Source organism: Bos grunniens, chromosome 17 (genome assembly GCF_055505025.1).
Source record: "Bos grunniens cultivar Pamir isolate PY7600 chromosome 17, Bosgru_T2T1.0, whole genome shotgun sequence".
Classification (NCBI taxonomy): Eukaryota; Metazoa; Chordata; class Mammalia; order Artiodactyla; family Bovidae; genus Bos; species Bos grunniens.
Genome location: NC_141181.1, coordinates 40,117,392 through 40,143,148, shown reverse-complemented (window position 1 = coordinate 40,143,148; position 25,757 = coordinate 40,117,392). Strand labels below are relative to the sequence as shown.

At 41.1% G+C, this 25,757-nt stretch overlaps 1 protein-coding gene across 16 annotated transcripts in view; it reads left to right on the top strand.

Moving 5' to 3' along the window:
* RAPGEF2 (Rap guanine nucleotide exchange factor 2) overlaps positions 1-25,757 on the top strand; it is a 273,052-nt gene that overhangs the window by 114,047 nt on the left and 133,248 nt on the right. Inside the window, exons 1-2 of one of the 16 annotated variants that reach the window (XM_086346922.1) lie at positions 18,029-18,254; positions 19,214-19,359. The exons of 12 other annotated variants lie outside the window; for them this stretch is intronic. The gene's annotated coding sequence lies outside the window, so the exon portion shown is untranslated. Of the gene's footprint in view, positions 1-18,028; positions 18,255-19,167; positions 19,360-25,757 lie in introns of those variants that run through there. 3 more of the 16 variants (XM_086346925.1, XM_086346923.1, XM_086346924.1) reach the window with 3 other exon arrangements.

Sequence of the window (25,757 nt, the reverse complement as noted above, 5' to 3'; positions counted from 1 at the left end):
TTAGTAATGTTACATATAAAGCTAAACTCTTATTTGGAGTACAGTTTGGGTTCTCGAAGCAATGTACAACATATCGTTGTTTTTGTTTTATTTAAAATAAATTTAGTGTTTTTGTATGATCAGAAGGAGGGTGAGCAAAGTAAGGCAGGAGTACAGCAGGGATTGTTCTCACTCTCATTTAGGAAAAGGCCGGAGTGGACACTTGCATAGATGAATGGAAATGGTATAGACTGTGTGTATTTTTCTAAGCCTATAAGCAGAGCAGCTGTGGTCACTAAGTGGTCCAGGCTTTGCCCTGCTGTTTACATCTGCCATCGTTGTAGCTGGATTGGTATATTTAGACAGTGACAGGCAAGGGGTAGTGAAGTGTCTTGAGGAAGGCGTTTTTCCCCTTAAGGTTTTCAGAGGCATCATTTGTAGCTACAGTGGGGCTGGTAAGCAGTGGATGAAAGTTATCTCAGCTGAAGGTGCAGTTGTAAAAACAGTTTTTAAAGGAACATTTGGTTTTTTGTACTTAATGGGCAGGACAATATTAATAATGTTCACTGCCCTAATGTGCTCCAAATCCATGTATTTAAGGAACTGTAATAGGAATTGCTATATTCTTAAATTTTCTTACTTCTAAAACTGCCCCACTTTACAAATACCAAAGCCTATTTATAGTAAAGTCATAGAAAAGTAACTTGGGTTAATATTATTTTTCAGTTGCTGACTTCTTTGAAAGGCTGATAATTTTAGGTATTAAAGATAGGCCCAGACTGTTTCTAAACTTTCAACGTGATTTGGATTGTTTATAGAGAAGGACATAGTTTACCTAGGTTTTTGTTTGACCACACTACACAACTTGTGGGATCTTAGGAGCTTAGCTCCCTGACCAGGAATTGAATGCTGGCACTTGGCGTTGAGAGCTTGAAGTCCCAACTGTTGAACCACCAGGGAATTCCCTTACCTAGGTTTTGTGTTAACTCATAGGATTGGACTCTTTTTCTACTAATATAAAAATCATTTTTACACCTATTTGTAAAAAAAAAAAAAGTAAAAAAAAAAAACAAAACAGTACACTAGATGTTACAGACATGAAGCTCTACTGTTATACAGATTCTTCTTGAATTTATGTCGGTCATAATCTTGGGGCAAAAAGAAAATAAAAAACACTCCTACTAAAATATTGAATCTAGGGACTTCTCTGGTGGTACTGCGGTTAAGACTGCATGCTCCCGAGGCAGGGGACCTGGGTTCAATCCCTGGTCAGGGAACTAGATCCCACATGCCGCATCTAAAACCTCATGCAGCCAAATAAAACACTGGATCTGATTTTTTGAGTAAATTTAATCATAAAGGCCTCCAAGGAAGGGCCTTTCCATAGAAATGATCTTGCATACCATATTTAATTGTAAACAGATAATATTTTTATTGCTCTGACAGTTAAAAACTTTCTCTATTTTTAATATAGAGTCAGTCAGCAGTCTCTACCCTTCTGTATCAACGAAGAACCAGATGTCAGGCTGAAGGAAAAGAAGCCCAGACTAGCTGTGAGCCTTGGAACTTGAGTGATGACAAGGGAAAGTTCATAATGAAAGCTGGGCGCCAAAAAAGGTTGGGGACAGAGGCTACACAGAAGGGCGAAGGCTTCTCACGCATGGGTCTTAGGGTCTGGGGACCAGATTTTGTTTGGCGGCAGACGTAGTAGGTGAAGCAGCCTGTGCTCTGCATGTGGCATAAGAAGTCAGATCAGTAACTGGAAAGCGCTGTTGGTGGGAATGGCTAAACATTGAAATGCCATCAAAATTTGGGATTGGTTTACTGACGCTTTTCGTATTTGTGGGTTTTTCTCTCTTATTCTGAAGTGGGTTTGGTAGAGTTCCAATTTTGAGGCCTATTTCTGTGTTATTTCCAATGTTAGTTGAAACTTGCCTTAAGCCCTACCATTTAGTCTCTGTGTTCTGGCATCTACACGGAAGCATGGTGGTCTCCACCCTGCCGGCAGGCAGTTGAATACCTGCCTGGGGAGATGAGGCAGTCCTATGTGCAGTGTGAAAGAACTGCATTAAATGGTATAGGATCATTAAATGGTATAGTGTGAATCAGTTTAGCTAAGGCCACACCAAAGGCAAAATCCTCTCTGAGACAGGAGTATTTTAATGTATGTAGATGGTAGTTAAGTGTGGCTCTTGAGGAAGTGAATTTTATCTTAAAAAAAAAAAAGTTATTTATTTGGTTGTGCCCTGGTCTTAATTCCAGCATGTGGGATCTAGTTCCCCAACCAGGGATTGACCCTGGGCCCTCTGCATTGGGGGCTAGGCCTCTTAGCCACTAGACCACTAGGGAAGTCCTAAGGGAGGGAATTTGGAATTGGGTTAATGGTTTAGACTGTCGGGCAGTGGTTGGAGAGGAGATCTGGATGCAGAAAAGCGTGAGTGACAGCTCAGGAACACGAGTGAAGGAGAGTCCAAGCCTGGGCAGTAGGTCCAACAGGGCCATGCGAACAGGATCGTTTTTCTGGAGTAGAAGTGCACCTCCAGGCATGGAGTAGTGAGTTGCCAGGCATTGATGACAGTAGCGGTGATGGGAGCCCAGTTTACAAGCCTGCATCCCTTGGCTGGCAGCCCAGGGCCGCTGGTTGGTTAGGTCTCAGGTGACATTGGCAGGGGCTGAAGAGGAAGTACAGCGTTGGTTTGCACCTCGGTGGCCGTGTCCACATACCGTTAGCACTTCCCTTCCATTGATACCAGATACACCCACAATGTAAAAATTAAAATTATGCTAGGGTGCTTTCAATAATCACATTTTAAATTAGATCTGGCAGCTCTAATGAGGATAAGTGGGGAAACAAGACATTTAACTAATCAGTTCTGAGAGGCTGAAATAACTATTCTCGTTTTGATTCCTGTGACAAACAATGACTTCTGGAGATTAAAAATTGCGGGCCTCCCTTCTGCTTGCCAGTGTATGTGATAAGTTAATTGATCGCTTTGAGAACTCGCTGGTTGTTTTCAGTAGTGAAAGGGGGTGAAACAATGGGAGAATGATTCTGTGTCTGTGCAGTAGGGACTTAAGGTACGGTTAAATGTTCCTTATTCCACGTAAAGGGCTGCATAGGATTAGAACGTCATATTCCAGAAAGGGCACAGATTTGTTTTGTCATGTGATGCCATATTGGAGATGGAGGCTGGCATTTTAAAAATAAGTGCCTGGTGAATTATGTCATGGAAGGGCACCTTTACTGGGCATGAACTGTATCCGAAAGGTGTGAAGGGCAGTGAGAGGCAGAGTGCTGGAAATTGTTCATCACAGGTGAGGTTTACCCCTAGCATTGGCAACATCCCAACAGTAGCAGCACAGATGAAGCCCAGAAGGTTATGAAAGGAGGGATGGGAAAATAGAAAAACAAAAGAAAACCATGAATCATCTTAAACTGCCACACTGAGTTTTAAAAATAATGTACTGATCTTACATACCTGCTCACGTGTGGAGATACCAGTAACGTATAACAGGATTAAATGAGGTGATACATAAGCTTCTCAAAAGTTTCCTTTATAGCCAGTACTATTAGAAGTTTCTTGTATTTCTTTAAAAGAAAACATCATCCCTTCCTTCTTTCTCCCTTCTTTGCTCCCTTCCAAGAGAAACCATAAGACTTTGATATTTGAGGTGACCTAAAGTGAGTAGGTAACAACAGAGTTAGAAGGGCTAATAAGTTATGTTGTTGCTGTTGTGTGGTCTATTCTAACTAACACTCCACTATCTCTCAGTGGTTGCTCGAACTCATGTCCACTGAGTCAGTGATACCATTTAACCATCTCATCCTCTGCTGCCCACTTCTTCTTTTGCCAGTATCAGGGTCTTTTCCAGGGAGCTGGCTCTTCACATCAGGTGGCCAAACTATTGGAGCTTCAACTTTAACATCAGTCCTTCCAGTGAATATTCAGGACTGATTTCCTTTAGGATTGACTGATTTGATCTCCTTGCTGTCCAAGGAACTCTCAAGAGTCTTCTGCAGTACCACAATTCAAAAGCCTGAATTCTTTGGCACTCAGCTTTCTTTTATGGTCCAACTCTCACATCTGTACATGACTACTCGAAAAACCATAGTTTTGACTGTCTGGACCTTTGTTGGCAAAGCGATGTCTCTGGCTTTTTAATATGCTGTCTAGGTTTGTCATAGCTTTCCTTCCAAGGAGCAAGCGTCTTTTAATTAAGTTATAAGAACTGCTTATTTCAAGCATTGTTTGTGTACTCAATTATCATGCTCTTTTATCACCTTCAGGAGCAGGTGATTGGGACCTGTATTTGGCCAGTTAATGAAATAGTTGGTTAGGCAGGGAGTCATAGAAATGTACTTCTGTTTGCTTTAATGTGATCTGTACATATAAACATATGTATAACTGGATATAATTGGATTAAATACACACCTATAGGCATAAAGGTGTGTGTGTGTGTACACACGTGAGTGTACACGTGTGTGTGTGTGTGTGTGTGTGTGTATGAGTGTCAGCCGGTCCTCTGGGACTTGACTGTTTTCCCTCCATCTTCTACAATTATTTTCCCCACATCCAGCCCAGCAGCAGTGAAAAAATTGACATACCCGTTGACCATCAGTTCAGTTCAGTCGCTCAGTCATGTCCGACTCTTTGTGACCCCATGAATTGCAGCATGCCAGGCCTCCCTGTCCATCACCAACTCCCAGAGTTCACTCAGACTCACATCCATCGAGTCGGTGATGCCGTCCAGCCATCTCATCCTCTGTCGTCCCCTTCTCCTCCTGCCCCCAATCCCTCCCAGCATCAGAGTCTTTTCCAATGAGTCAACTCTTCACATGAGGTGGCCGAAGTACTGGAGTTTCAGCTTTAGCGTCGTTCCTTCCAAAGAACACCCAGGACCGATGATCTTTAGAATGGACTGATTGGATCTCCTTGCAGTCCAAGGGACTCTCAAGAGTCTTCTCCAACACCACAGTTCGAAAGCATCAATTCTTTGGCGCTCAGCTTTCTTCACAGTCCAACTCTCACATCCATACGTGACTACTGGAAAAACCATAGCCTTGACTAGATGGACCTTTGTTAGCCAAGTCATGTCTCTGCTTTTTAATATGCTGTCTAGGTTGGTCATAACTTTCCTTCCAAGGAGTAAGCATCTTTTAATTTCGTGGCTCCAGTCACCATCTGCAGTGATTTTGGAGCCAAAAAAAAAAAAGTCTGACACTGTTTCTACTGTTTCCCCATCTATTTCCCATGAAGTGATGGGACCAGATGCCATGATCCTTCATTTTCTGAATGTTGAGTTTTAAGCCAACTTTTTAACTCTCCTCTTTCACTTTCATCAAGAGGCTTTTTAGTTCCTCTTCACTTTCTGCCATAAGGGCAGTGTCATCTGCATATCTGAGGTTATTGATATTTCTCCTGGAAATCTTGATTCCAGCTTGTGCTTCTTCCAGTCCAGCGTTTCTCATGATGTACGCTGCATAGGAGTTCAATAAGCAGGGTGACAATATGCAGCCTTGAGGTACTCCTTTTCCTATTTGTAACCAGTCTGTTGTTCCATGTCCAGTTCTAACTGTTGCTTCCTGAGCTGCATATAGGTTTCTCAAGAGTCAGGTGGTCTGGTATTCCCATCTCTTTCAGAATTGTCCACAGTTGATTGTGATCCATACAGTCAAAGGCTTTGGCATAGTCAATAAAGCAGAAATATATGTTTTTCTGGAACTCTCTTGCTTTTTCGATGATCCAGCGGATGTTGGCAATTAAGAAGAGGTGTCAAGAATACACAGAAGAAGTGTACAAAAAAGATCTTCACAACCAAGATAATCACGATGGTGTGATCACTGACCTAGAGCCAGACATACTGGAATGTGAAGTTAAGCGGGCCTTAGAAAGCATCACTACAAACAAAGCTAGTGGAGGTGATAGAATTCCAGTTGAGTTATTTCAAATCCTGAAAGATGATGCTGTAAAAGTGCTGCACTCAATATGCCAGCAAATTTGGAAAACTCAGCAGTGGCCACAGGACTGGAAAAGGTCAGTTTTCATTCCAATCCCAAAGAAAGGCAATGCCAAAGAATGCTCAAACTACAACACAGATGCACTCATCTCACACGCTAGTAAAGAAATGCTCAAAATTCTCCAAGCCAGGCTTCAGCATACGTGAACCTGTTGACCATAATGGTGCTCAGATGTGATGAGCATAGTGCCTGGAGCTAACTTCCAGAATCAACTATCACCCTAGGCTGCTGGTTATGTCTCTCTGAGGTGCTTAATTAGTATGGATGGGCCATTCTATGGTGACCTCTGTCCTGAGTGGCTCCCCTGCAGTTGTTCATATGCATCTTCTGTCTTAGCCACCCTACAAATGTAACTCAGCCTCCAAATGCCTGCCTGGACCACGGAGCTGACACATGGAGATCTTGCTGTGTGTCACCAAGGCCAAGGGATAACGGCATTTTGAGAAGAGGGGTGGTCTGTTAGTCTGCTTTTTCATGGAGCATCACTAGGGTGAGACTGGACAATGACCTTGGATTTAACAACATGAAGGTCACAGGTGACCTGGATCACTGAGTAAGCACATCTCAGTGAAGCGGTGGGGCTACTTGTGGAGATAAGCACTGGTGAAAGAGAAATTTTATCATTTCCAGAAATTCCACTGTGGGGAGGAGGGAGGAAGTGGTGTTTTGGCTGGAGTTAAGGGGTCGTGGGGGATGTATCTCTTTAGCAGATGCCAGAGTGTGTTTGTATGTCGTGAGTAACCCCGCGAAGAGGGCTTATACAGGAGGGTGGGGGGTTGTGCAGAAGTGGGTGAAGCCCACGACGGGGCAAGTGTTGGCTTTGGAAAGAGTGAAAGCGCTTTACCCTTTTATAGGCCCATGATCAGAGTCAAGGTCCAGGTATGGTTGTGAAGCGCAGTGGGTGCTGAGGAGTTTGGGCAAGAGAGAAGTTGTGAAACAAAAGGAGTGTTGAGTGCCCACTTGATATCAGTGGTCACTGACATGTGATCATTTATGTCCCTCCCCAGCCCAGCAAGTGTTTGGGGCAGGCATGGGGCAGGTGGGTGTAGGGACTACTGGGCGTTGTTACTCTTGCACACGGCGGGGGGGCGAGGGGAGCAGGGTGTCTAGGCCCTGGGATTGGAGATACCATATCTGGAATGCTGCTTCTGTCATTAATGGCTTTATAAACAGCTTGTCACCTACTCGAGCAATTTCTTTGAGTCTCAGCTCTGACCTTTCTTTTCTCCTCTGACAGGTTTTTTGTTTTTTCTTTTCCTTTTAGCTAATAACACCTTAGAGTTAGCAGTGACCACATTTGCCAGGTCCCCTGCCTTCATCCCCACCAGCAATGCCTTTATTGTTACCTGCTCTGTGCAGCTCCCTACTTGCTCTCAAGACTCTTCCATAGTGAAACCATATCATCATTTAAAAGCCCAGACTCTTCTTGTTGATCCCTTGCATAATGAGCTTAAATGATACTCAGCTGCCAAATAGGCAACACCCAGCCTCCTTAGTGAGATGGTCTTGGGTTGCTGCTCTCTGCTGGGATGGTCACCTCACTGTTGCCGCCTCCCCTCCAGCCCCTCATGCCTCCTCACCCACTGAAAACCACATGCTTTCTCAATTGTGAAAGTCTTTAAAGGCCTCTGCTGTGTATATTCATCTTTACTGCTGCAGGGCCTAGCCCAGAACATGCATTTAATAAATATTCATTGAATCGTATTGGTTCAGGATTCTATTTTTATTGTGCCCTTTTAAAAATCACTTAAAAAAAGAGCTTAACAATACTATAAGAACATAATCCCTGAGAAATCACTTGTAACAAGCTATAATTTATTGAAAGTCAGGTTAGTATAGAAAAGTCAGGCGGGAATGGGGCTGCAGCATGTTGGAAGAAGGCATCTGGGGAGCCTGGGCTGAGGGCAGCACACAATCCATTTGGGATGTGAAAGAGGGGAAAGGGCAGGTGGCATCTTACTGTATATTGTTTGCTCTCTGTATTAATTACAGTGAAGTTATTAATTTAGATTACATAAAGCAATCACATAAATGCAGTAGAAGTTACTTTTTTCTCTCCTGTGAGAGAACCCTGAAGATCACCAGCCAGAATGGCCCCAGGTCCCATCTTTCTTCTTGGCTCATAGCTTTCTTGTACTCAGCATCCATTCAGGGCACAGACTGGCTGCTGAGCTCCAGCCATTACATCTGCAGTGGGAGCCAGAAGCAGCAGAAAAGTAGATGAGCAAAAAGTTAACTTCTGTCCTTGAAACAAAGTTTCCTTTCACATCACATTGTCCAGGTGGAGTCATATGGCCACTTCTAGTCACCCAGGAACCTAAGATCTGTCTTATTCTGAGATGCATTGTGTCCCTGAAAATAATAATATTACAAATATCCTTCTAAGAGACTTCCCTGGTGGCTCAGAGGGTAAAGAATCTGTCTGCAGTGGGGATACCCACGTTTGATCCCTGGGTTGGGAAGATCCCATGGAGAAAGGAATGGCGACCCACTCCAGTATTCTTGCCTGTAGAATCCCATGGACAGAGAAGTCCATGGGGTCACAAAGAGTCAGACATAACTGAGCGACTTTCACTTTGACTTTTCATCCTTCTACGGAGAGAGATTAGAGCAGGAAGCCAGCAGCCCCTGTTAGTTTCCCTCACTCTCTCCCTGTTAGCTTTCTCTATCAGATCCTCTGTTCCTCAGCCCTGTGCCTCCCTTCTCAGCCCTTACATCATCTGTAACTCCTGCCTGTGCTACTTGAGGGTGACTCAGGTTCAAGTATTCCCAGGACACACACAGAAGGTAAACATATGTGTTAAAGATTTTTAAGGAAGCTGGGAAAGAATTCCAAATAAAGCAAATACATCTTGAAGCAAATGTGAACTTGGTTAGACTAGAGTTAATGCTATTGAAGGCAGAGTTTAGTTGTGCTTGATGTAAATATATCCTGTGTTAAATTTGAAATAAGGTAGATGTCTAAAGGTAGAGTGAAATATGTTAAAAACTACAATGGGATATACTAAAACATTCCCCCTTTGGGAATTGGCTGTACTCTCTGCTGTAGGACGCAGCATCTTCATCCTGGAAAGCTAGCATTGATTTAGCATTGTTTTGACCCTGTTCCAGTGTGATACCTGATGCACAGAGCAGTGTGGTTCTCTGGAGAGGGAGCTCGTGGCTGGGTCAAGTTGGGAATTCGGTTGCTATAACTACAGCTGCACAGGTGAGCTGTGCATAAAAGTCAGGCTTCTGTGGTCCTTGGAATACCAGCGTTGGTGGTGTCCTAATACAGTAAGTAGTCTTCAAGGGAAGCGTTCTGACGTATATGTATGTAGAGTTAATGTTCTAGCGCCTCTGATGCTTAAAGTCTTCAGTCAGGGGGCCTGTCATCTAGGACCTTTGCATAAATAAGCCTGTGATTTCACCCTGGAAGTCCGTGTTGGCAGTGATGTTTGGTTCTCTTGCAAAAGTAGATATTATACTTCATAAAGGTTTCAAAGTTTGATATGTGTCAGTGAAATACAACAATGAAATACAACATTGTTTTTCTCCGTAAAATGTCGGAATTGTTTACTGCTTAAGGGCAAAGGAGCTCGCACCCCTTGTGTGTGCACAGTTGTTCTGGGGAAGGGTTGATTTGGAGGGGTGTGTGAATTACTGCTCCATCTGTATGAATTCATGGTGTCTTAAAATACAGAGCAGCTCAATTTGGTTTTGTATAAAGAAATACCCTTTCAGTGTTGGGAACACTGAGCGAAAATGGTAAGAGTAAGGCTATCGCTAAGAGAGAAATTGATAGATGAAGCAAATTATACTTCGTAAAATAGGAATGTCGTTATTAAAATTCAATTTCTAACTAATCACAGTCCCGGGACCCTCTGTTATTATTTTACTATGACTATAAAATTACTATGACTGTAAACTTGTGTGTATGAAATATAGGTATCTATTATATATATATATATAATAGACAGCAAAGCTGTATATTTCAATGTTAAAGAAAATGACTTTATGCTGTACTATGTACCACATTTTGTTTTTCAGATATGCTAAAAATTGTTTAAAAGTACTTCAAGAATTAAGAAATAGTTAAAATAAATTTAAATATAGCTTAGACATGTATATCACTGCCTTTTTATGTTAAAATTTAATTAAGTATAATGTGGCTTTAAAAACTATATGCTTAATATTTATTACTGATTAGAATATTGAAATGTAAGTTTAAAATAAAAAAGATTTGTTTTCTTAGATATTTCTTTCTTTTGTCACATATATGGCTTAATAGGTGTTGGATATTTTTGCAATTAAATGTATAATTTCTGGTATTGAATGTTGATGTGTTACAGGTCTACACAAACATTTAATAACTGGATGTTCTTAGTTTAGCCTTCATCTAAAATTTTTTGAATGAGTCTGATATTTAAGGATAATTTTTACTTTATAATGGCTTATTTTACATTTTATAGCTATAAGCTGCTTAATGTGTCAGTTTCATTAAGATAAGTTTGCTATTTCTTGGGCATTTTCAGGTAATTTTAAAAACTCAGGCATTGCCCAAAATCTGTCCAACATTTTCCTATATTTTATTATTATATTTTTAGTTCTAAAAATATAGAACTAAAATGCATACTTAAAAGGGTGCATTTAGAAAACCACCATTAAGTATTCACACTTAATTCAGTTTTACAAGTAGGAAAACTATTAGTATTTTATTTCACTATTAATAAAACTATTAATATTTTATTCAGTCTAAATCATATACAGGATATGTGTATGCATATGTGTGTTTATGTATATATATCAAAAGTTTTTTATTGCCATGGTTCTGTATATAGTCTAAAATAATAATTATTATTCAGAATCTTGAGACCATATCAGTTTACCATTTAGTCATCTGATCTTGGATTTTAACTTATTATATAATTTTGGAAGCACAGAATGAAGAGTTATCTGTGATTAGGGTCTTCTGGGTTTTTAAATCATTATCTTATTTAAGTGAACTTTAAAAAAAAATTGAGGTAATATCAATACACATTAAGTATAAAGTATCCCATTAAGTAAAATTTTATATGTTAATTTTATATATAGTTAATGTGTGTCTATATCAATATATATAGCGGAGAAGGCAATGGCACCCCACTCCAGTACTCTTGCCTGGAAAATCCCACGGACGGAGGAGCCTGCTAGGCTGCAGTCCATGGGGTCACAAAGAGTCGGACACGACTGAGCGACTTCACTCTCACTTTTCACTTTCATGCATTGGAGAAGGAAATGGCAACCCACTCCAGTGTTCTTGCCTGGAGAATCCCAGGGACGGGGGAGCCTGGTGGGCTGCCGTCTAGGGGGTTGCACAGAGTCGAACACGACTGAAGCGACTTAGCAGCATATCAATATATAGACATATATAGTTAATGTTGCATATGGAAGCATCATTGTGGCTAAAGCAGTGGTTTTATTATCTATGTCAGAGTATAGAGTAGTTACAGGAGACCTGGGTTTGATCTGTGGGTCAGGAAGATCCCCTGGAGAAGGAAATGGCAACCCATTCCAGTATTCTTACCTAAAAAATCCCATGGACGAGGAGTCTGGTGGGCTACACCCCATGGGGTCTCGAAGAGTTGGACACGACTGAGTGACTGACGCTCATAGTCCTTCAGATATATGGAGAAGAGCTACCTGATAATGATCCAAGCCTAAGCAGTATGTTTTAACTTTTCTTAAAAAGTGCTTGTGAGACAAAAAGTAGAAAAGATCCTGGATTAGAGTCCTTGTATTTGGCAATAAGGGGCTTCCCCGGTGGCTCGATGGTAAAGAATCTGCCTGCCAATACAGGAGATGTGGGTTTGATCCCTGGTTTAGGAAGATCCCCTGGAGGAGGAAATGGCAACCCACTCCAGTATTCTTCCCTGGGAAATACCACAGACAGAGGAGCCTGGTGGGCTGCAGTCCATGGGGCCACAAAGGGTCAGACACGACTGAGTATGCATTTGGCAATAAAGATGGTTAGGAGGTAATATGAACAATAACTGACCAAGCTGGGCCACTTATTAGATTCCCTTGGCTTAGGATGGGTACTACCCTGAGGCCCTGACCCTGGAGACTTTCAGTCACCACAATCTGGGCTGGACCTTACCCTCTCTTTTCAAAGCTCACAAGCAGGTGGTCAGTCAGATCTTAACTGAACAATTGGGCTGATGACTGTGGCACCAGTAAACACTGCAGTTTTATGATGAGTGAACGAAGAGATCCTGGAAGATGCTGTATAGCTGGGACCAGAGACAGGAACCCTATCTCTATGGACCTGACTAGTGTTTTCATAGAAATAGAATTTGATAGGAGGTGCATGTGAGAGTAATTTAGGAAGACTAATGATGGAATTTAGTGACTTGAATTACAGAGAAGGGAGAGGATGGAATAAAAGATGCTTTGAACTTGCATATCAGGCAGTGTGATGCCTTTGATAGCTACAACATAATTTAGAGGGGTTGAGGTGGGTGGTTTAGTTTCAGAAAACTAAGATCATGGCATCTGGTCCCATTACTTCATGGCAAATAGATGGGGAAACAATGGAAACAGTGAGAGACTTTATTTTCTGGGGCTCCAAAATCACTGCAGATGGTGACTGCAGCCATGAAATTAAAAGACGCTTACTCCTTGGAAGAAGAGTTATGACCAACCTAGACAGCATATTAAAAAGCAGAGACATTACTTTGCCCACAAAGGTCCGTCTAGTCAAAGCTATGATTTTTCCAGTAGTCATGAATGGATGTGAGAATTGGACTATAAAGAAAGCTGAGCACCAAAGAATTGATGCTTTTGAACTGTGGTGTTGGAGAAGACTCTTGAGAGTCCCTTGGACTGCAAGGAGATCCAACCAGTCCATCCTAAAGGAGATCAGTCCTGAGTATTCATTGGAAGGAGTGATGCTGGAGCTGAAACTCCAATACTTTGGCCACCTGATGTGAAGAACTGACTCACTGGAAAAATCCCTGATGCTGGGAAAAATTTGAAGGCAGGAGGAGAAGCAGACGACAGAGCATGAGATGGTTGGATGGCATCACTGACTCAATGGACATGAGTTTGAATAAACTTTGGGAATTGGTGATGGACAGGGAGGCCTGGCGTGCTGCAGTCCATGGGGTCACAAAGAGTCGGAGACAACTGAACGACTGAACTGAATTGAGCTGAATCAAGCCAGGCTTCAGCAGTATGTGAACTGTGAACTTCCAGATGTTCAAGCTGGTTTTAGAAAAGGCAGAGGAACCAGAGATCAAATTGCCAACATCCGCTGGATCATCAAAAAAGCAAGAGAGTTCCAGAAAAACATCTATTTCTGCTTTGTTGACTATGCCAAAGCCTTTGACTGTGTGGATCACAGTCAACTGTGGAAAATTCTGAAAGAGATGGGAATACCAGACCACTTGACCTGCCTCTTGAGAAACTTATATGCAGATCAGGAAGCAACAGTTAGAACTGGACATGGAACAACAGACTGGTTCCAAATAGGGAAAGAAGTACGTCAAGGTTGTATATTGTCACCCTGCTTATTTCACTTATATGCAGACTATATCATGAGAAATGCTGGACTGGAAGAAGCACAAGCTAGAATCAAGGTTGCTGGGAGAAATATCAATAACCTCAGATATGCAGATGACACTGCCCTTATGGCAGAAAGTGAAGAGGAACTAAAAAGCTTCTTGATTTAAGTGAAAGAGGAGAGTGAAAAAGTTGGCTTAAAGCTCAACATTCTGAAAACGAAGATCATGGCATCTGGTCCCATCACTTCATGGGAAATAGATGGGGAAACAGTGGAAACAGTGTCAGACTTTATTTTTCTGGGCTCCAAAATCACTGCAGATGGTGACTGCAGCCATGAAATTAAAAGACGCTTACTCCTTGAAAGGAAAGTTACGACCAACCTAGATGGCATATTGAAAAGCAGAGACATCAGTTTGCCAGCAAAGATCCGTCTAGTCAAGGCTATGGTTTTTCCAGTGGTCATGTATGGATGTGAGAGTTGAACTGTGAAGAAAGCTGAGCGCCGAAGAATTGATGCTTTTGAACTGTGGTTTTGGAGAAGACTCTTGAGAGTCCCTTGGACTGCAAGGAGATCTAACCAGTCCATCCTAAAGGAGATCAGTCCTGGGTGTTCTTTGGAAGGAACAGTGCTGATGCTGAAACTCCAGAACTTTGGCCACCTCATGTGAAGAGTTGACTCATTGGAAAAGACTCTGATGCTGGGAGGGATTGGGGGCAGGAGGAGAAGGGGACGACAGAGGATGAGATGGCTGGATGGCATCACCGACTCGATGGATGTGAGTTTGAGAGAACTCTGGGAGTTGGTGATGGACAGGGAGGCCTGGTGTGCTACGATTCGTGGGGTTACAGAGTCAGACACGACTGAGCAACTGAACTGAACTGAGGTAGGTGGATATCAGAGATGAAATGAATATGGTGGAGGGGCAGGTAAATAGGGAGAATACAGAGGCAAAAAAAGAGAAGGTCTTCTGACCTGCCCGTACAGGTCAGAAGGCTGTAGGGACAGGCTTTGACAACTAAACTTTGCCTTACTGTTCATTCCAATGTAAAATTATCTCATGTACTATTGTAAGCAAGTCGTGCAGTATATTGCCAATTCTTATATAAAAGGGGTGCTAGATTTCATAAATCCTATTGAATTTTATAAGCAAGATAGGAAATGGCAACCCACTCCAGTGTTCTTGCCTGGAGAATCCCGCTGACGGGGGAGCCTGGTGGGCTGCCGTCTTCGGGGTCGCACAGAGTCGGACAGGACTGAAGCGACTTAGCAGCAGCAGCAGCAGCAGTAGTCATAGTATTCATTTACAAAACACCGTTTGAAAATGATGGTTTGGGTTGCTTCCACTTCTTGCTTCTGTCAGTATTCATGGACATCTGTTTGTGTGGACATGTTTTCATGACTTCTTGAATAAATACCTGAGAGTGGGATGGATGGGTTATGTGGTAAATGTATGTTTAACTTGGTAAAAAGCTGTCACACTGTTTTCCATACCAGCTGTAACATTTAGCCCTCCCACAAGCAGTTTGAGAGTTCTGGTTACTGCATATCTTCTGCAACACTTGGTATTATCTGTCTTTCTAATTTTAGCCACTTCAGCATATATATGGTGATAATTACACTGTGGTTTTATTATGTGTTTCTCTGAAGACTAGTGTTGAGAATTTTTAATGTGTTAATTGGCCATTCATGTATCTTCGTTGAAGTGTTAGTTCACCCATTTGAAACCATATTTTTAAATTGGATTTTGCACACTAAAAAAATTGAATTGACTGTCTTACTTTGGCGTATGTTCTTTATATATTCTGCATACAATTCCTTTGGATGTATTTTGCAAAAATTTTCTTCCAGTCCATGGCTTGGCTTTTTCTTAACTATATGTTTTAGAAGCAAAAACTTTTTCACCTTCATGAAGTTCATTTATGTCAGCATTTTCTTTTTTAGTTTCTACTTGTAGTGTCCTATTTAAGAAATCTTTTCTTAACTTGATGTCATAAAGGTTTTCTCATGTTTTTCTTGTAGAAATTTTAAAGTTTCAGCTGTTCCATTTAGGCCTGAGATCCATTTTGATTTAATTTTTATGTATGATGTAAGATAAGGGTTGAGGTTTTCTTAATGTTTTTTGATACTTATATTTGCCTGTTCCAGAACCATTTATTGAAAAGAATATTTTTTATCCGTTAAGTTACCTTAGCATATTTATTAAAAAAATCAGTAGACTATATTTGGGCTTCCCTCATAGCTCAGTTGATAAAGAATCTGCCTGCAATCCAGGAGACCCGGGTTTGATTCCTGGGTCAGGAAGATCCACTGGAGAAGGGATAGGCTACTCACTCCAGTATTTTTGGGCTTCACCTGTGGCTCAGCTGGTAAAGAATCCGCATGCAATGCCAGGGACCTGGGTTTGATCCCTGGATTGGGAAAATTCCCTGGAGAAGGGAGAGGCTACCTACTCTAGTATTCTGGCCTGGAGTATTCCACAGACTCTATAGTCCAGGGAGTCTCAAAGAGTCGGACACAACTGAGGGACTCTTCACGCTTTACTTAGACTATATTTGTTTCAGGTCTGTTTCTGAACTCTCTTTTGTTCTGTTGATCTACATGTCAGTTCTTAATACCAATACCCTGTGGTTTTATAGTAAAACCCATGTAGTGTAAATCCCTCACCTTTTTCTGTATTAAAATTATTTAACTCTTCTATGTCTTTTCTTTTCCATATAAATTCTAAAATCAGCTTGTCAGTATTAGGGTTTGATTAGAATTGTGTTGGATCTGTGGATCAGTTTGGGAGGGTTTGCTATCTTAATGTTGAGCCTTCCAAACCATGAACATGGTATAGCTCAGAATTGATTTAGGTCTTTTACTATTTTTCTTTGTAGGGTTAAGTATCCTTTTGTGTTTTCAGTGTACAGGTCATGCATAGCCTTCATTAAATATATTCCTAAGTATTTTATTTTTTGATGATACGTGATAAGTTTTTAACTACTTCATTCTATAAAAGCAGATTTGAAATAAGTTAAACAGTATTGCCAGGGTTACTGTTGGTAGAATTAGAAGGAACAATTATTTATAAAACAAGGAAAAACAGGATAAGTATGATTTGTGAGAAAAGTTCACATTTCATTCATATGAATTCAAAAAATTGACATTTTGTAACTTGATATCTTTGTGAGAAACTAGTCATGTGTCAATATATGCTTTTCCTTTCTTAGAAAAGTGTTCTTTTAACTTCCAAGAGTTTCATGAATGCAGTACTATTCAAGTGACCCAAATTCTTGTTGAGGTCCTATCTTACAAAGACATGTGCTATTTCAGCATATTTTATGATATGTGCCAGATTTGGGGGAGGCTGGGGTTGGGTTTTGGTGCCATTTATATGAGCCTTAAAAGAATATCAGATGTTTTGTTGCAGTTACTTGAGATGTTTGATTCTTGAGATCAATTCAGGTTCTTACTGGTTAGGATCAATCCGAACCATTCATTTGAATTCATCTACCATTTTTCTCATTAGCAAGTTACATAGGTCTGTTAAGCTATTTCTTTTTTAAAATTAAAAAAAAAATTATATAATAGGCCACGCACTGTGGCATATGGGGTTCTAGTTCTGACTATGGATTTAACTTGTGCCTCCTGCAGTGAAAGAACAGAGTTTTAACCCTTGAACTGCCAATGAAGTCCTCAGTTTCTTCTTAATTATTTTACTTGTAATGAATTTTATAAAAGTCAAGACATTGTAAAATAAGACTTCAGAGCTAAGAGCTTTCTTGCCTCTTCCAACTTCTCCACAGCGAGCTTTGCACAATGAAACAGGGAGCACCCTGTAACAAAGGCATTTTGGATAAGGCATGCATCCAGAAGCTGAAGGGAGAGCTGTATGGACCATAACTTTTATACAAACTGATCAGCTGCCATCTGTGCGCAAAGCCCTGTGATCAGCAGAGACCCGTTCGTGCCACTGATGGCATTGAGTAGACTGATAGCAGCGGATCAGTTTAGCTGAGCTGTCCTCCAGCAGCTGGTCACGAGGACACAGACCCCACCAAAGTGTAGTCATCATCACTGTTCAATCCTTTGCTGGGTAGATTGTGGCAGAGACAAAAGCTGCTTGCTCTCTTCACCCCCATACAGCGAGGTAAGAGCCACCTTTTTTCTCTAGAAGGGAAAAATAAGGGCAAAAGCAGCCTCTTTCAACTTTTCCCATGTTGTTTGGATGTATATGTATGCTCATCTTTTCCAGGATAATTGTTCCAGCCAGGTGTACAGTTCAGCATCCCTTTGGTGGTTGAGAGTAGTGTGTGTAGTACAGGTTGGGTAAATGTCAGTACCAAAACCGCCCTGCTCGGCACATCTAAGCATTTGACCTTGAAGACACAGAGGAGAACAGACACTGCAGATTTCCCTACTTGCCCTTGACTTACAAGAGTGGATAATGAATTAATAGAAATTGATAAGGAGTGACTGTCAGGCAGCTGCTGTGGTCATGAGGCTGGTATGCGGAAACAGTGCCCGCTTGCACAGCATGCGTAACTCTGAACTGCAGCCAGGAGGGGTGGGTGGGTCACTGAAGCAGGAAATTGGCCGCCGAGAGGAATGCCGGCTCCCCACACAGGCTGCAGCTCGGTGCACCCAGGGAGAGAAAACACAGGGACGATGGGGCGAGCTGGTGGCTGCAGAGACCCGGCTCCTCTAGCAGGAGGCAGCGCTCTTGCTTCAGAGGTACTGAAGACAGTGCAGGTTCAGATGTCTAGTTCTTATATAGTTAAATAGACCACGGGCTACAGAGCGGGGAAAACATAAAACATAGCTCTGAGGCCTTCCCCTAACAGGTTTTTTTTTTTTTTTTATTGCGCTCTATTTTTATAAGCAAAGGTTAAATGTGGAGATTCGCTCTGCAGAGGAGCAAACCTCTGTTCATCTGTGCGGGGTGATGATTATTAGAATACTTCTAAATGAGCCTCCAAAAAGCTGCCTGTTTCATTTTCCCAGTTACTTCTGAAATAGCCTGTTCCAGGCCACAGTTTAAGAACCGTTTGTAATTTAGACACACACAACTTCAGTGTGTACGTTTTTAGTATAAATAGCTGTTACTTTTTTTTTTTTTTTCTTGGCTTGTTTGTTAAACTAATGAGTGAGGACTAAATATTTTTTAAAAGATTAAGTGATGCCTTTCAAACCATTTTGCTCTTCTGTTAAAATGTATTCCTGTAGAGTCTACTGATTTTGAGAATGGAATTGATTGCATCAGCAGTTACTTGTTAGATTTTTCTTTTTCTTAACTGTTTATGCTGTTCTGGTATCTAAAGACAGTTTTTCATGTGAGTATTTTTGGTAAGTCCTACATAGATATTATTGGTTTTGTTTTAGGAGCATCAGGCCAGTCATTTATTTTAAATCTCAGTACATTTTAGCAACTGTACTCATTTTTTAGAAATGAAGATATGAAGAATCGGTATCGGAGAATCACATATTTAAACATTCTGTAAATTAGGACTGCCCACCAGTGTAGACGCAGTCTGATGGCTGTGTGGATGTAGCCTGACATGAAAAAGTTTACATTCCAGTACTGAGGAGTTGCATTCCACTGGGCAGTTCTGACGCACAGCAGGAATGCGGGGGCCCTTGTATACAAAGGGCAAGTTTAGGGACACTGACAGAAGAGGCTTCTGTGCTCAGCCACTCACTGCCTTTTGTAGACACACACAGTGCTAGAAGCGCTCAGGACTCAACTTGGATGGGAAAATGTGGTCACAGAAGCACAGGGCAAGGTGGCCTGACCTCAGAAAGAGCCTGCGGAACCCTGCCCGGTGAATCACGGCTTGTGGGTATCTGTGACAACTAGGTAAGATTTGATACCTGCGGACAACTGGGGTTTCTTGTCGTGAACCTTGGACTTGAAAGTTTATCAGACTATTAACATTTTTTTTTTCTATTTTACATTATATAGGAGACTACATTTAGTAAATTTTTTGTCCGTGTATATTTTAATTTTTAGTTTGTTCTGTAAGGGAAAAAAAGCTTAATGGGAATGAAAATCTGGATTGTTAAACTGTTTTTGGAACAACCATTCTTCAATTCGTTTTACTGAGGACTGTGAACATTTAGCTATCTTGTATTTGTTATGCTGCAGGTAGTCTTTTCATTAATCATTTTCTGTGAGTTTAACTTAAAAAAATATCACAGAGAACCAATAGTTGACCTAAAGTGAGTCTGCATCACTTCTGGTTGTCATCTTTGGTGGTTTAGTCTAAGATTATCAGGATGTTCTGAAATTACATTGAGATTAATAGTTGAAAGCCAGGCTATATGCTGCCCTTTGACAGAACAATTTAGAAGGATTTAGAGACTATAGTAGTTAAATATTCACACTGTGTAGAATCAGAAGCCTAATGGTGTTCTTACAACACAAATGCCCTACTTCTCTGTTTCTCCTTATCTCTTTCTAACTTTGTGGACTTTTGTGAAAGGCTGGCATCAAGTGTAGAAAGAGCTAACAGGTTTTTTAACTATTCAGACCAAGTCTTATTGATAACTGTTACCTACATCTTTTTTTGAAAGACAGTTAAATAAATATTTGTGTCTCATACACAAATGCATGTGTACATAGAAAGGCTGAAGTTGCCAGAAGACAATTTTTTAAAGAATTTAAATTCAGAGTTTAAAAAAAGCTGTGTCACTTTAAAAATTAAGGAGCTTAAATTTTAAAAATATCTTTGTTTATCTTGGAACGCCATATTATGAGTGCCATTTCAAAGAAGCAGATGTGCTAGTAGTTGAATTTCTGGCAGCAGCTGCCTGAGGAGGCTTGGTTTTTATAGATTTGACTTTCAAACCTTTGACTCTCCCAGGGTAACCCTCAAACACTTGATGGTCATTTGTAATTTTGCTGAATTCGAATTGCTTTCTGAATCGCAAAAGCTGATTTGTCTTTTTCACTCAACTAGCCAGTGAGTGAGCCAACCCCTGAGAATCCACCTTTCCACAGAGCTCTGTTCCCCACTTATTGTTGCATTATGCTTTACAGGTAAATGTGATGCCCTATAGCAGTATTCCTGAGGATATCTGGGAATTATTACTCATACATGTCAAGCTTACAAGGACCAGAGTTTTTATATTATTGAGTGTGGAAAAGGGCTGTTGAAGAAAGTGAGAGGCTGAGGTCAGTGTAGATCACAGAACCATGCCATGAAGCCTGATGGTGATTTGGGGCATCTCTTTTAACCTATTTTGAGGTAGCTTGGCTTTGTTTTCCCGCTTATGGAATGAAAATTGAACATTTCTCATGAGCAGAGTAGGATGGTGGGTCATACATATTAAAACTCCTTGGGGGCCTTTTTCTAAATCAAAATGTTTGAGGGCCTTTGATGTAGCACATTGGATTCTGGCATAGCTTCATGTGTGAAGCTGAAGGGGAAAAAAAGGCCAGGAGACCCTGTACTATATGATTTTCTAAGTTTTTTTTCTCAACTCTGACATTCAAGAAATTCATTTTGTTTTTGAGATGCATTATAGTCAGGAAATATGACATTCTTTTTATGAAACTCATAGTTCGCTATTCTGCCTGTTATCACCAACCTCTTGTGTACTCATCTTCCATAGAATATAAACTAAGAATAGGGGTGACATTTAGTGAGTTTCTTGTAACCTCTGTGTTGGTTGCATAGTTTATGAGTTTGAGCAAACTCTGGGAGATAGTGAAAGACAGGGAAGCCTGGGGTGCTGCAGTCTATGGAACTGCAAAGAGTTGAACATGACTTAGCAAGTGAACAATATTGATTATGTAGTTTGTGTCCAGTAAGCTTTGGAAGACAAATAGGAAGCAGAATTGTACATGAGTGAGCATCTTTCTCTTTCTCCCACTTTCTCCATATATATATGAAGACTGGGCTGGCACAATGGGGAGACCCTCTAATTTATGACCAGGAATAAAATAAAAATGGAATAATGCTGGGTGAAAGAAAATGTGGGTATAATTGACTCTTCAGAACTGACTTCAGGCTACCAGGGATGAAGGATGGAAGATAAATTGGGAATTTGGGGGTAGGTATATATACATGCTGTTACATGTAAAATTGGACTTCCCAGGTGGTGCTGGTGTTAAAGAGTCCGCCTGCAATGCAGGAGACACAGAGACAAGAGTTTGATCCCTGAGCTGGAAAGATCCCCTGGAGTAGGAAGTGGCAATCATTCCAGTATTCTTGCCTGGAAAATTCCTTGGACAGAGGAGCCTGGCGAGCTACAGTCCATGGGGTCACAAAGAGTCAGACACGATTGAGTGACTGAGCACATATATTAAATGGATAAACAACACTAACCTACTATATAGCACAGGGAACTCTGCTCAGTATTTTGTAATAACCTAAATGAGAAAAGAATCTGAAAAAGAGTAGGTAAATGTGTAAGTATAACTGAAACGTTTGGCTGCACACCTGAAACTAACACAGTATTGTTAATCAACTGCACTCCAATATAAAATAAAAACTATAAGCAAGGAAACTATAAGCAAGGTGAAAAGACAGCCTTCAGGATGGGAGAAAATAATGGCAAATGAAGCGACTGACAAAGAATTAATCTCAAAAATATACAAGCAACTCCTGCAGCTCAATTCCAGAAAAATAAACAACACAATCAAAAAATGGGCCAAAGAACTAAACAGGCATTTCTCCAAAGAAGACATACAGATGGCTAACAAACACATGAAAAGATGCTCAACGTCGCTCATTATCAGAGAAATGCAAATCAAAACCACAATGAGGTACCATTTCACGCCAGTCAGAATGGCTGCTATCAAAAACTCTACAAACAATAAATGCTGGAGAGGGTGTGGAGGAAAGGGAACCCTCTTACGCTGTTGGTGGGAATGCAAACTTGTACAGCCACTATGGAGAACAGTATGGAGATTCCTTAAAAAACTGGAGATAGAACTGCCTTATGACCCAGCAATCCCACTGCTGGGCATACACACCGAGGAAACCAGAATTGAAACCAAATTGAAAGAGCACGTGTACCCCAATGCTCATTGCAGCACTGTTTACAATAGCCAGGACATGGAAGCAACCTAGATGTCCATCAGCAGATGAATGGATAAGAAAGCTGTGGTACATATATACAATGGAGTATTATTCAGCCATTAAGAAGAATACATTTGAATCAGTTCTAATGAGCTGGATGAAACTGGAGCCTATTATACAGAGCGAAGTAAGCCAGAAAGAAAAACACCAATACAGTGTACTAACGCATATATATGGAATTTAGAAAGACGGTAACGATAACCCTGTATGCGAGACAGCAAAAGGGACACAGATGTATAGAACAGTCTTTTGGACTCTGTGGGAGAGGGAGAGGGTGGGATGATTTGGGAGAATGGCGTTGAAACATGTATATTATCATATATGAAATGGATTGCCAGTCCAGGTTCTATCACTTCATTGCAGACTTAGTATAGAAAAGAGATTGATTCCAAGTTAATCAGTGGTGTAGTTCAGTCATCAAACTTAACTTCCTTTGCCCCTAACGTGTGTTCTTTTTTGGGCAAAGTGGAATTACTACTTTTTTAAATTGAAGTCCTGAATTTTGCCAAAAAACTCAAAACCCCTAAAACAAACAAAAGTCTTGATAAGTTTCTCTGATAATACATTTTTAAAGAAATTGTGAATATGCTCATGTGTAGCACATAAAATATGTTATTTTAATCATTTAAATAGTGTTACTTACAATCACACTATTGTGCAATTAATTACCACTGCTGCTGCTGCTAAGTCGCGTCAGTCGTGTCCGACTCTGTGCAGCCCCATAGACGGCAGCCTACCAGGCTCCTCCGTCCCTGGGATTCTCCAGGCAAGAATACTGGAGTGGGTTGCCATTTCCTTCTCCAACGCATAAAAGTAAAAAGTGAAAGTGAAGTCGCTCAGTCTGTCCGACTCTTTGCAACCCCATGGACTGCAGCCTACCAGGCTCCTCCGTCCCTGGGATTCTCCAGGCAAGAGTACTGGAGTGGGGTGCCATTGCCTTCTCCTGCTGCTGCTAAGTTGCTTCAGTTGTGTCCGACTCTGTGCGACCCCGTAGATGGCAGCCCACCAGGCTCCCCCATCCCTGGGATTCTCCAGGCAAGAACACTGGAGTGGGTTGCCATTTCCTTCTCCAATATATGAAAGTGAAAAGTGAAAGTGAAGTCACTCAGTCGTGTCTGACTCTAGCGACCCTATGGACTGCAGCCTACCAGGCTCCTCCATCCATGGGATTTTCTAGGCAAGAGTACTGGAGTGGGGTGCCATTGCCTTCTCCGTTGCCTTCTCCTACTTGTCTCCAAAACTTATGTTCCATAGCTCCAAACAGAAACTTTGTAGCTGTTAGGCATTCCCCTAAGGCCTGGAAACCTCAAGTTTACTTTCTGTCTTTATGAATTTGCCTATTCTAGATATCTCATGTAGGTGGAATCTTATACCATATTTGTCATTTTGTGACTGGCTGTGGCACTTAGCATAATGCTTTCAAGGCTTATCCATGTTGTAACACTTATGAGCTCTTTAGTCCTTTTCATAGCTGAATAATATTCCATTGTCTGTATATATCACATTTTGTTTATCACTCATCTGTTGATGGACACTTGTGGCGTTTTTCACCTTTTGTTATTGCAGAGAGTGCTGCAGTGAAAACTGGTGTACAAATGTTTGGGTCCGTATTTTTAATATTTTTTGGATGTTTATCCAGGAGTGGAATTGCTGGGTCTTCTGTTCATTCTATGTGTAACTTTTAGAGGAACTACCAAACTCTTTTTCACAGTTATGGCACCGTTTTACATTTCCAGAAAGGTTCCAGTCTCTCTTCAACACTTGCTATTTTTTGTTGTTATTATAGCCATTCTAGTATCTCATTCACATGCAGTATCAGATGTGAAATGGTATCTCATTGTGAGTTTTTGTTTCGTGTGTGGTATGTTTGTGTGTGTTAAGATTTGTTTATTTTTGGCTGTCTGGGTCTGTGTTGCTGTGCTCGGGCTTTGTCTAGTTGCTGCAGTGGGAGCTACTCTTTGGGTGTTCCGGCTTCTCATTGCAGTGATTTCTCTTGTTGCTGAGCATGGGCTCTAGGCACATGGGCTTCGGTAGCTTTGTTGCTCGAGGCATGTTGAATCTTCCCAGATCAGGGATTGAACCTGTGTCCCCTGCATTGGCAGGTGTATTCTTAACTGCTAGACCACCAGGGAAGCCCATTTTGTGTTTTTATTTATTTATTTTTCTGTAGAAAGCATAGCCAAGATTTATTAAGCTGTAGTACACTACAGGGGAGAAGGCAATGGCACCCCACTCCAGTACTCTTGCCTGGAAAATCCCGTGGACGGAGGAGCCTGGTGCGCTGCAGTCCATGGGGTCACTAGGAGTCGGACATGACTGAGCGACTTCACTTTCACTTTTCACTTTACTGCATTGGAGAAGGAAATGGCAACCCACTCCAGTGTTCTTGCCTGGAGAATCCCAGGGATGGGGGAGCCTGGTGGGCTGCCGTCTATGGGGTCACACAGAGTTGGACACGACTGACGTGACTTAGCAGCAGCAGCCGTACACTACAGTCTGAGGGAGAGTGGGCAACTTGGTGAGAAGCTCCTTGTGTTTTTGATTTACTTTTTTCTAATAACTAAGGATGTTGAGCAACTTTTCGTGTGTTTGTCAGCCATTTGGAGAAAAGTCTATTCAAGTCCTTTGCCTATTTTTTAATTGGGTTGTCTTTTTGTTATTGAGTTGTAGGAATTATGTACTCTGGATCTTAAACCCTTCTCAGATACATGCTTTACAAATATTTTCTCCTATTTTGTAGATTGTGTTATTCATTTTTTGATAATGTCCTTTGCACCAAAGTTTTTAATTTTGGTGAAGTTCATTTAATTTTCCTTTTGCTGCTGATGCTTTTGATGTCATATCTGAGTCCATTGTCAAATCCAAGGTAATGAAGACTCATCCTTGTTTGTTTTCTTTTTTTTTCCCCTTAGAGTTTTATCATTTTTGGCATTCTTACTTAGTCAGTGCTCCATTTTCAGTTTAATTTTGTATGTCACGAGATGTAAGGATCCAGCTTCATTGTTTTGGTGTACTACTTAACCCAGTAGTTTGATTTCAGCTTTGTAGTAAGTTTTGAAATCAAAAGCATACTTTCTCTGACTTTGTTGCTTTTCAAGATTGTTTTGGCTAATTAGGGCCTCTTGCATTTTTGTATGAATGTAAAGATTGCTTTTTCCATTTCTGCAAA